Genomic DNA, 13,467 nt, shown 5'->3' on the forward strand with positions numbered 1-13,467 from the left:
CTGCCATGGTATGTTCAGATGCAAATGAGAATAAAATGAAATCTTGCGTATAATCGGGACTAATCAAAACTGGAGCTGTAGATAAAGAATACTTTACCAGATTAAATGACTTCATAGCATCCTCCGTCCATTTTACCACGTTGTCCTTCTTTAACATATTAGTAATTTCTCTTAAATGCTCAGCTAGATTGGGTACAAATCTACATAAGAAATTCATCTTACCATTAAAAGCTTGTATCTCTTTTTTGTTCCTGGGAAAATCTATTTGCTGAATTGCTTCCACCCTTGAAGGATCAATGCGAATTACTTCTTTTGAGATAATATGACTAAGCAGCTTCCCTTCATCCATGGCAAAGAGACTTTTCTTCGAATTAAGTGATATCCCAAATTTCCTACGTCGTTGAAACACAATCCTTAAATGGCGAAGATGCTTATCATCGGAACTTGAAAACACTGTCAAATCATCTAAATATACAACCATAAATACATCCTTTTCATTGGGAAAAGTGATGTCCATTGCACGCTGAAATGTGGCTCCAACATTTTTCAAACCAAATGGCATTTTAGCATAATGAAAAGTTCCCCAAGGGGTGGTAAATGTAGTCTTATCTCGGTCATCTTCATGCACTAGGATCTGATTATACCCTGAATATCCATCGAGTAGTGACATACGTGATGCTCCAACCACTCTTTGGAGGATATGATCCATCTTTGGCAGTGGGTAGTTGTCCTTCAATGATACCTTATTAAGGTTCTAGAAATTGATACACAATCTGATTTCCCCGGTCTTCTTGTGTACAAGAACAAGATTCGAAATCCAATCAGAAAATCTGATTGGGACAATTATACCAGCTTTGTATAACCTGTTTACCTCTTTTTCAATGGAAGGCAGCAACTTGGGATTGATTCTTCTTAGCTTCTGTCTGAACGGCTTCTGATTTGGCTTGATGGGAATAGTGTGTTGAATTATATCTTTGTCATACACCTTTAGATATGAATAATCCCAGGCAAACACATCAGAAAATTCAGATAACAATCTAACATATTTAGAATTTACCTCAGGAGACAATGTTTTGGACAATTTCAAACACTTGGGATTATCTGTTGTTCCAATATTAACATCCTCAACACCTTTGTCTCTAGGCACCAAGCTTGGATTTCTAGCCACATCATCTTGATCGAAAAGTTCTTCTAAAGGTATGAGACCTTTAGGAATAATTTTGTCTTTCAACTGCAATATTTCCATTTGATTCACCTCAATTTCCGATTCATCGGTATCATAGTCAACATCTATGGAAGCATCCTTGTAATTTCCCTCATTCTGCAAAAAGGTATTGATCTCCTTATCATCCCAAAACACCTGCCAATACCTTAAATTGTCTAGAACAACAGGGCAGTGTTTGACATGGATCTCAAACTTGTTGTTGGAATTCATCGAAATCTTCAAATTACTTGCAGCAGTGGCGAGTGAATCTGCAATAACATTTTGAGCACGAGGTATTGCTGTCAAAGTATAATCTGGAAACATTCGTAAGATATCTAAAACTGCATTTCTGTAGGCTCTCATCTGCGAGTGTTTAGCTTGATATTCTCCCTTGACTTGCTTGATTATCAACTCCGAATATCCATAGACTGATATCCTTTTTGCATTCAACTTTTTTAGAATTTTCAAACTTGCAATCAACGCTTCATACTCGGCTTCATTGTTAGAACAGTCAAAGGCCAATTTGTATGAACATATTCTAACATTAATAGGAACTTTATTCGACTGGAAAGTAGGGCTGCGAATCCAAATCCCTATGCCGGCACCATCCTTACCCACGGCTCCATCAAAATCCATGCTCCAAAGACCTGCCTCTTCTTCTAAATGCTAAAATTTTGTTTCCTTCTCTTTCTTACTTTGACTGATCTCTTCATTTTTCTGCCATTCACTGTCTTTTTGTTGTTGTCGGTATGTAGACTGCTCAGAAGTACTTGCAATTTTCTGTCTTTCTTGATCAAGGGCTGCTATAAAATTTTCTGAAATCTCTAGAACATCTTCTACTTCAACTAACTGACTATCAACATCATTCAAACCACTATCTGAATATAGTACACATGACTCTAAATATGTATGTACAACATTAATTGGATGTGTTAGACTTTGTCTTGTCAGTCTTCCATCAAAATCAAATTCATCAAAATTTATCTCTCGTCAACTGCTAAAGGAAAACCCTGTCAAAGTAGTTGGCAGTCACCTACTCTGCTCTTCCATTGAAGGTAATGTGGATGTTTTGTCAACTCTATTCATACTTTGCAACTGCAGTTTCATGTGTATATTTTTTGATAGTCTGGTGACAGATATCATCATTAGACTAGAGCTTCTTGGATCAGAGTGATATATCAATCTCTAAAGGGTTGAGCAATCAATATTCCCTTGTAAGCATGTTTATTAGTTATTAAAATAAGGCAGCAGGCCAGGAGCATCCTTGAAGTCAAGGAGCGGAATTGAAGAAACAGATGCTTCACAGAGGGAACTTTTACGTGCGATAGATAGCAATTTGGAGCAACTCGTTCAAGAGCTGCATGCACCAAATTTATGGCTTTATGTCAGAAAAGGCAGGGTGCGTACTCCAAGGTTGGCTTGCAGGATACTGTGTCTCCAAGTTCCAACATGTCTACTGAAAGTCAACACCATGGTAACTTTCCACCATTCTCTTCATCAAAAAATTATGAAGTAGCTGATGTTGAAGCAGAAGTAAGAGACGTTGCAAGAAGAAATGGAGATCAAGGTTTGGTCAGCAGTGGTATTACATTGGAAGAACCTCTAGAGTCAAATCTACCAGAATTTGCAGTGGCAACAAGTTGTAAAGTTTCAGGATTTGCATTATCAGGTTCAGATGCAAAGCAAGTTAATAAGGTGTTGAACGTAGATCATGTTTGTGCCCCTCCCTTACAATCACAGCAAGATCAGGCAGTAGACAACGTATCTGATTTGTCCTCAGTTTTTTCTGCTCATCTATGCGAAAGTGATTAAAAATGTTCCTGTAGTGTATGCCTCAGTTGCAAAATCTGGACTTGAGTGATAATCCTATAGGAGACAGTGGTGTAAGAACTCTCATTCCCTATTTCCAAGAGATTTCTGAAAGGGATAAACAATTGGTAGATGTCGAGATTGCGAAATGCAACATTTCTTTTGCAGCGGCCTTTTCAGTTAAGAATTATAAACAAAGATGCCCCCAGCCCTGCTCAGAACATTTCAGGCTTTTTAGTGTTTTTAGAGCTGGATTTATTGTTAATGTATATATATTTTTATTTTCCATGGTGGGTTAAAGCTGGCAATGGCAATGACAATGTGAGAGACAGGTTACGACTCTGCCAGTGGATTCGAATTATATTGGTCTTCACAGCGATTTGCAGACCCACAAGATTTGTGTGTCTGAAGAAGGGTCGCTGTTCTCCAGGAATCTGTGCTTTAGATTTGATTTGATGGACAGAGGAGATAAATCATAAAAGCCTGTGCGTGGATGGCTCTCTTTCCTTTTTCTGGATCTCCTTTTCAAGTTGTTGCAGGTCTTCTTCCTCTCTTGGACCCAAAGCAAAGGGTTTACACATTGTGCAAATTTGTACTGAAATGGAACCAACTATAAAGGTTGGATCTATGGCATCACATGTAAAGGATTTATATCGTGCATTGCAAAGGAGGAGGAATTTAGTGGAAACCATTTTACCCATGTATAAATCTGTGAACTTGAATCAAGTGCAGGGTCTACAAGAGGTTGAAGCTGACTTTTATTCCTACTTTGGAGGCGAGTGGCATAAAAATAAAATCTGGACAGGGACCATTTATGGCATTGCAGTGACATTCATCGAAACTTTTCATCCGAGTGGTTTTTTGACCGGGACCTTCTTTATGGATATGGGGATGACTTTGAAAGGTTTACATATTTTTCCCGTGCGTCATTAGATTATCTTTTGAAGTCTGGAAAGCAGCCTGATGTCCTACATCTACACAATTGGCAAACTGCTGCTGTGGCACCATTGTTTTGGGATATATTTATCAATCAGGGCTTAGGAAGTACTAGAGTACTATTCACCTGTCATAATTTTGAATTTCAGTGTGTGGAAGAACCTAAAAAGCTTAGACTTTGTGGATTGGATCCTGAACGACTGCATCGTCCTGATCAGTTTACTAAAGGGCGGAATTGTATATTCCAACAATGTAGTGACAGTAATGCCATAGCAAAACTTGGCACAGAACTCAAATGCCTAATGCCTCTAAATCATGACTACCTGCCAGGATAATCGGATACGTGTATAGGATTCTATCTTTGGTGATTTGCGCTATCCAAGCCATGAGATCGTCGATAGTCATGATTTTAATGGTCACTTGACCTGCTTTCGTGCCGAATGGGATCCAAAGGATCCGTCCGAGTGCCTTGCAGTTATTGGTTGTTACATAAGTGATAATTTCAATGGCATCGCTTTGCATCCAATTGATTTCATCGATACAAGCAATGGACAGCTTGTCACTGAAGTAATGGGTCCAAATATAGCAACCGATCTCTTACTAATGTCTTCAGTCCTGATTCTATGGGATCTGCGCTCCAGTTTTGTCTCTTAATTATCCAATTATCAAAAGATTTAGAGGCACGTTGTTCTATGTTTAGAATAGATGAAACGCCCTTTCCTAATTTTTGTAATTGCAGTTGAAACGACACCTTTGTTGTTGGGTCGATTTGTTTTTCCTTAGCAGCATGTATTTATTATATTAAAAATTCATTTGTAAAAAAAGGGAAGAGAGAGTTCTGAGAGCTGGCGGAGAACAGAGAGCTCCCACTGTACAGTTTTGACAAAGATTTTAATGAAAATACACAGCTCTGGCTTTTGAGATTCTTGTGGTATGAAATTTAGCATAAGTTTTCCTTCTGTTTCATATGTAGCCTGTTATGTTTTCATTTCATTTCATGATCCTTTCCATTTGAACAAATGAAGTGTTAAGGTAGGATTCATAATTTTTATGCTCTGCCTTTAAGTTTGTTCATATTCAATGTTTTCTTCTGTTTGACAAGGATTCATCTTCTATGCCCTTGTCAGCTCCTCAGCAGTCTTGCCAGTCCATTTAATCTCAATTTGATGTTAAATTTCTTGCCTACCTTGCCTCAGGAGATAATCTGTGTTTTTTATTATATTTCTCTGTTTCAAGCTGTTCTTTGCCCCATGCAGCCCAGAAAAACCCCATCATTTTATTAAAAACCCCTTTTTATCAATTTACTAGCCTAAAATCAGTTTCTTTTAAAATCATCTCAGCCCCTTTTAAAAACTTTTTGCTGATATCGACTGGAGAGAGCCCTCTCCTGCCCCGTAGGGCTTGCTACGAGGCTAAGTGGTTTGATGTTACCTTGAGTTTTGACTTCTTCAGCCTGAGGCAAATTCGAGCACTAACAGCATGATTAAGCAGTTTCTCCTTGCTTGTAATCATGTAGTTCATTTTCTTCTCCCTGTATAGTTTTCTCAATTAGCCAAACACGGGAATGGTAGCATAGGAGAAATATAGTTGTAAAGTCCCTTTAAGCTTTGCACCCCACGATCTTGATAGAAGCATACCAAACCGTGGTGGAATGTCAACAACAACCACATCCATCAAAACATTCTTGGTCGGGATTTGGTCTAAAGATACCACCAAGTCTTTGATAAGACCAATACAACAGACCCTACCGGAATCAAAAGAGTACAGGTCATGATATTTTTGAGTAATTTCAAGGCCCAGTTTCTCCATAATGGCTTTTGGCATCAGATTATGGGAAGCTCCGGAGTCAAACATGGCATTGTGGAGGACATACTCATGTAGCCTAAGGCTTATATAAAATGGAGGAACTTCACTATCCTCAGAATGACCTTCTAAGGCAGGGCCAAAAATGAGCTCAGGGTGATCATCTTCTACATTGACCATATCAGATAAAGGATCTATATGCAAAATTTTGGACACCTGGTGTTTATAGCTGCTGTTCTTAATCAACTCAGTCAAAGGAATTGAAACTTTTAATTTAGCAATCTCATTTTCTAAACTAAAAGCGGAAACTTTATCTACCTCTTTTACTAGAAGGTCCTTCTTTTCGGCTCCTTTTTTTGCTACACTTTGTCGATTGTTCCTCTCATTTGCAATTCTATTTGCAGATGGCCCTTTGCTGGAAGTTGGATCAGCAGGCTCTTTCCCTCCCTTCTGAGTGTTTGAAGAGTCATTTTTGGGTTGCACTTCCTTTCTCTTTTGAATTGGACTGACTGGTACATCCCTGCTTCTCAATTAATATTGCTTCTGATGTGTTGTCAATGCATTCATATATCCTCACTGATAATCATCCAACTCATCCTCCAAAACTGCCTCATTTGCTAGTATGTAGTCTTCATCCCTTTGGGCATCTGGGACCTCCGAATATTCTTCATCTTCCGTGAGAAATATGGGAAAACCATCAGTAGTAAAGAAATGATTTGCATCAACCACCGGATCATCATCATCTTCATCCTCTATTCCATGCACATAGTTTTGCTGCAAAGGAGTTCTGACCTGCTGCTATTGTGACGACTGATCTTGTGCCTTTTGCTCCCTTTGTTTAATCCTAAATTAGGGTTGTTGCTATCATCGGAAGTTTGGATTTCTGATTGTTGTTTCAAGCTTATCTATAACTGTCAAACGGTCAAACATATTCTCAATTTTGCAGAGTAAATTATCTGCCTTAACATTTTAGGAAGATGCTTCTTCCTTTATAGTCGTTCTTTTCAGTTTTCATCCTTGCTCTTTTGGCCAACAAATTTGCTTCTACACTCACAATGTTCTTTTGCATATCTTCAAGTGTGGTAGGATCTCTTTCTCGCAACTGATATGCCATATCAACATCAAAACCGTCTGGAAATTTAATCAATGCTAACCCCATCAATCATTTAATGTCAACCAGAATAACATTATAAACTAAATTGAACCTTACACAGTAATATTGTACACTTTCACCCACATTCCTTTTGACATTTTCATACTCAGATAGAATTTGGAGTGGGTTCTTCTCTACCTTCCACCAGTCTAGGAATTGTCTATGCAAAAATGGTAAAGTATTTATAGAGGCTGCTGGTAATGCTTTGAACCACTTTCGAACCTCGCCTCCAAAAATCTGTACAAATAATCTCATGGACACATTTTCTGCATCTACCTCATGAAGGTCAAAGAAGTCATTCATCCTGTCAACATGTTGTTGCGCTGTAATACTTTGAGTGGCATTGAAAAGAGGTATCTTACTTTGCTAATCAGTGGGCATATCATCCAGATTCTGAGGCAGAACGAGGGGTGCATATATGGCAGCCATGACTCGAGGTGGATTTGAAACTGGTGTTGGGAAAACTGGGGGATTTGGGACAACAAGGGGAGTTGATGTAACAGAGGTGATGGGTGTTTGAGGGGTAGTGATAGGCTGATGAGGGAGTGAAGGTATGAATGGAGATGAGGGATGATTTTCAGAAATATGGGGAAATGATGGTGAGCTAAAAGATGTTGAGGTTGTTTCAGAGAGTTCATGGATTCTATCAGTGGTGGGGGATGACTAAGGGGAATTCCAAAGGTTTCGGTTACTTGACAAGTTGGCTCGTTGGATTTCAAGTTCTCTGGTGAATTCTGGATCCGGGACTATGTCCAGCAGTTCATTATCAGATGTGGTTCTAAACAGAGAGAGACCAAAATATTCGTCAAAAGGGATATCTTCAAGGAACAACCACTCAACAGGGCCTGAGTGAGATCTAAAAACAAGTCTAGGACTTGGTGAACTTTCTTGTCTGAGTATCCACAGAATGAGATTAGGATTTTCAAATACGGGAGGAGGTTCTGGATCAGGATTGGAGCTCTTGTATCTTCTTGAAGCTAGTGTGTTCAAACTTCTCAATATTTTTATATTGCTTTACAACTTTCCACATTTCAGCCTAATGAATTCTAAACTTATCATCCAAAGTTTAGAACTTCTTAGTAGTACTAGGGTATAATGAAATTTTCTTCCCCAGTATGGCTGCCACTATGTTTGTGCCTAGATTGACCTCAGGCTGAAGGAAGGCAATCCTAGGATAACCACAAACCAAGCTTAACCTGGTAGCTATCCCTACCAGGTCGAGAGAGGGCTCTCTCCTTATGAATCTCAATCAAGATGACTGGATCATGAATCAAGATTTTATGCTAGGTATAGTAGCTCAGGGATTTTGATTGAATTTGTTGGTTTTTGTGCTGGATCAGATGGAGCTAGGCAATTTGGGTCTGGGAAATTAGGGCAGAGTACAGGGTGTTCTACGGGGCAAGGTAGGTATAGTCTCTTACACTTGAAATTGAGTGAGGTGAGAGGTCTAAGACTGGTGAGGAGCTGAGGAGGGCATGTAAATATCATGTATCCTTCTCAAACAGTAGAAAACATAGAATATTGAATGGCTTCCCAAGGCAGAGCACTATAAACAATGAATTCTACCTATCTATCTTGATATCATTCAACTAGAAGTAATGAATTAGATTTTGGCATACATAAAACATGTGAAAAACTGATAACAGAAGAAGAAACTATGCAAAAGCACCATACCACAAGTATCCCATAAAATAGCTGCAACTCCTATTAACTTCCTTGCCAAACTGCTTACAATGATGTACAATATTGTTCAGACCATCCAAGTGTATCCAACCCTTGCAAATGAGAAAGAAAATACATCATATAGACAAAAAAACCACTCATCCTGACCATCAGGGGTCGAAGCCATGAGAAGACATGCTGTTAAAACCATTTCCAAACATGGACCAGGAATATAGATAGTCAAACTACTTGCCTCTATAAGCATGGAAACTGATTCATTAGCCTCAAAACCACCTCTAACTAATGAATATACCCTCTAACATTGTTTTAACATCATAATTACATACCATGTCATCAATTACATCATAAAAACAACCACGAGGAGAGAGAAAGTGAATCCATAGTGAAAACAGGCGAAATTTTGGATTTCTGGAGAAATTGGACAAAAGTGTAGCGCCACGTTCTACCTACCTTTGGAGGCCTTCCCCTTAACTAAATTGATCCCACAATAGCTCATTGGAAAGGTCTTCAAGTATCATTTTTGGTACAACTTTAATTTTTTAATTTGGAGGTTACTTGAATCTCCCAAGACTGCTTCTGTGTGACCAAAATGAGGCAGAAAGGTCGTTTTTTGGTAGTTCTTGGACCTTTTGGTGATCCAGATTTGCTTCAAAACTTCTGAAAATTTCCAGGGTGCATGTTATCATCCTCCTAAATCCAAATATGCAAGCCTTTTGTTCATCTAATTCTCCAGGGAAAAGTGCAGCGCCAGTGGCGCTGCGCTTCTAGGCCAGTTTCCTGTGTTGAAAATTTCAAATTTTGAAAAAAACAAAAAATCTTTAAAATGTGCCCAGATTTGGTATGGGACACCACCATTAGCTTCTTTGATGGGCTAGTGAGGCTTCAACAAACATTTTCAACTTATCTTGCTCCCTTTTTCTCTTTAAAGCCTTCCTCAACCTAGCTTTAAGTGTCCTGATCCTCATGTTACAGATTTTGTTGCGGGTCATGTAATGGTAGGCCATGTGGCGAAGCATATTCTTATCCCTATTGGACTTCTCAATCAGCCCTTCGAGATGTATGTTGACCCTCCCAAGCCATGTTTCCCTATCATTCTCAATCTCTTTCTCAATAGGAGTCAACTTGACATGAGCCTCTTTGCTCTTTTGCCTGTTTTCTTTGATCATTTGCAACTCCATGAGGATTTGCTTGTCACTTAATTGTTTGTTTTCCTGCTCTAAATATTTGATGATGAACTTATCTCTCTCTAAGTTATCTACCAAGGATTGTATTTGAGCTTCCCTCTCTTGAATGATGATGTCCTTGACTGTTTCTTCATCCTGAGCTTCCAAGTCAATGATGTCAACTCCATGATGAGTAAAGTGTTGTTGTGGCTCCTCATGCTAAATTAGATCAAAATATCTTTCCTCCTCATCATAAAGATCCTCCTCTTACACCTTTTCCTTTCCTTTACCCAACTTCTCAACCTGCACCTGTTTTGTTCACGACGAAGGCATAGCCCCTTCCACACCTTGTGGAGCAAACATTTGCCTATGGACTGATGACGAAGGCAAGGCCCCTTCCACAACTTGTGGAGTAAGAACTTTCCTAATAGCTGCAAAAAGTCTCCTTGTGCCTCTCTGATATGTTACATACACTGACACCTCAGCAGTTTTGGTTTGCTTGGCTTCTTCCCTTGCTTCTCCATGGCTAGAAGGCCCACCTTCTTCTTGATGCACTGGGGAAGGGATTTGTGGTTCTTTGAACATCTCATGAGAAATGAAACTCTCCGTGGAATGTTAAGAAGGCTAAGCTGGTGTAAAACAATGATTTTAATAGAAGAGTAATGGTATATGTTATTCAACTACTAGGGTATGATTTCCTCTGTACAATATGTGTCATTTTCTCAATGTTTCTAAACATGAAGTAAGGTAATTTAACATCTTTACTCTAGTGAAATGCATGAGGAATATAATATGATAGACATACAACCAGGAGAACCTACCTTCACAAGTGAAGTACTTGATAATAATCCTCATCAAAGGCACATACCTATTTTCCAAAAACTTAAAGGGGAGTAACTTCTTCACTTGATTTCTGTATTTAGCCTTGATATAAGGCTCATAGTAATCCTCATCAAGATCATGACCCTTGTACCATTTTTCACCCACATTAGGAATTCTAGTGGCCTTTGAAATGATAGCTGATGAAATTGTGAAGGTTAAATCATGGCTCTTCTTAGCACAATCTTGGGCGGCCGAAAGAGCAATGGATTCTAATGCGGCCATGGAAACCATTGAGAAGTGAATGAGTAACTCCACCTACCTCGCTACTATGCTTAACAAGATCCATGAAATCATGATATCATGCAAACCACCGACACACAAGAGAGGATATGCCACGCAGTGTTGCGATGTCGATAAAGGGCAAGGACGAGGACACAGATAATGCCCATAGCCAAGCGGAGACCTCAATGTAGAACATCTTTCCCTTTGCCATCATGAACCCTTTAGTCAGCCTCCACTCCAGTACTTCACAGTTAATGGAGACTGGCACAATGTCCTCGAAGGATTTGGTCAGACAACATCAATCATTGGGCATGCAGATTGTCAGCCGGCTCCTTGCAATAAAGAAGCAAGCTGCAAACAAGTGTCACCTCATTGTTATGCAAATGAGTCACAAAAATTTTGGCCAACTCATGGTGAAACTGTACTCTTTCCACCAATTCACAAAATTCAAAACATGCCAAGTGTCTAAAACAAGAAACTGCAAGTGAATGAGCCTGTAACTCTATCAAATTAGTGGGTTCCTCTCTGATGATTTTTCCTCATTTATGAGGCTTCCTTTGTTGTATGTTTCTCTCCCTGGAGCTGTCACTAAATGTCTATTCCTCATACTCATAATCACTGTCTCTTTCCATTGTTTTCCTTTGGTTTTGAACAATGTGGTTGTATATGGATAATTGTGGATAATAGTGTGGAAATAGGGTGGAGGAATGGAATGGGCAGAGTGTATGGAGGAGGGAGTGTGAAAATGTATGTGTGAGTAGGGTTTAGGGATGTGAGTAGGGGAGAGAGTGTAGGGTTTGGGAAATTGTATATGGGAATGGTATTTAGGGAAAAATATATGTGGGAATGGGTTTTAGGGAAAAATATATGTGGGAATGGGGTTTAGGGAACAATAGGAAATGGATAAGATAGGAAAACACTAATGGAGTGAGGAAAACTAGGGTTTTGAATTTGGGAGTGAAAAACACCAAAAATTGACAAGTAAAACCCTAAATCACAAGGGATGACCGATATACTTACTTGCAAGAGAGGAAAATTGGATGATTTGAGGTGAATTTGGAAATTTGAAGTGATTTGAGGCTTTGCTGGGAAAAGCGCAGCGCCACCTACAGGAGCGCAGCACCGGCCTATAAGCGTAGCGCTTTGTATTTTTACACTGGGAAATGCTGCTAGAAGTGCAGCGCCACCTTGAAATTGCAGTGCCTTCCTTAGAAGCACAGCGCCGACCAAAAGCTTGAAAAAACGTAGCAACTTCACTGTATTTGCTCAATGACACTTGAAACTCGACCTTTGATCGCCTTATGGCACTTTGTTCTTCAACAATAATACAATGGGATGAAAAATAGGAGGATGGCTTTATATAGCTTCACCTTTTTTATTTTTTGTTTATGAAAACCCACTTTTATAATGTCTAATTGTCTTTTACAATGCTCTGTTTTTCATGTTTGTTTCTTTTTACATGGCAAGTGGATTGATGCTCAAAATCACTTTATTTTGTAGTGGCAAGTACTTGGCAGCATCACAAGTTTTTGGAGGAGCTCGGGAACAAATATTACATATAGAAACAATAAAATTACATCATGATGAAGGATAAAAACATAATACTCTGTTTTCACCTCAAAACAAGTTTTGAGGTGAGAGCTACATTCAGCTTCTCAACTGACAAATTATGATTTGAACAATGATTATTGACCTCCTCATGTGCTTTCTAACCCTTATAAACATATAATCATTGAATTTGACCATGGGGGAAACCCTAAGACCTAATGAGACAAAAACCCTATGTAATTGATGAAATGGACTGAAAATGAGCATGAATCATAACTGAAAGGTATGAAAGGAGATCAACAAGTACATATCATGAGGGAAAAACTAAAGTAAACCCTACCATTAGTAGATCCATGACCTAATGGAATGCAACCTCATCGGAATGAGACTCCTAGTATGAAACACAAAAGAGTAGATTTTGATCACTGATGGCAGTGTGAAGACACTAACACTAACACAGGAGACACACCAAAGGAAACAAATGTGGGATGAATGTGCAGGTAAACTAAAATGCAACTATACCTAATCCTCACCTAACCATCTGGAAGGTTGGGGTCACGTATAATGTAATTTCCAATGTAGCCACCATAATTGTTCCCAACCTGCAATCACAAAGATGTGATCAATTAAAAAAATATAAATCGATGTGCAATGGAAAAGGTAAGAGCTTTTATAACTTGCACAAAAAATGGAAGGTATTTCCTCTCAGAAAAAATATACATCATACGGTCACTACTTTTAACCAATTCACATTCTTACATTTCTAATGAAGATCACAGCTAAACAAACCTTGGAAATTTTTTGTGAATGCACCTTCATCTATGGCATCCCCTTTAACAAGCATGAGAAAATACTAAAACTTGTTATTAGAAAAAGGGCTTACTAATTAAGATGCTTCCAGGTGATGCTAGATTGGATCATGAAACTCGAAACAATAATCTTGAAAACCCTAAATCCTTGAAAATATGAATTTTCAACTAGAAGCATAGGGTCAGAATGAGAATCGTGTGAGAGACAATTGATCTAATCATATTCAGCTGATATGTCAAGATAGTGAGGACCTG

This window comes from Pinus tabuliformis, chromosome 4_2 (assembly GCF_031772625.1).
Source record: "Pinus tabuliformis cultivar Carrire ecotype Pingquan chromosome 4_2, CPIR1, whole genome shotgun sequence".
NCBI classification, from domain to species: Eukaryota; Viridiplantae; Streptophyta; class Pinopsida; order Pinales; family Pinaceae; genus Pinus; species Pinus tabuliformis.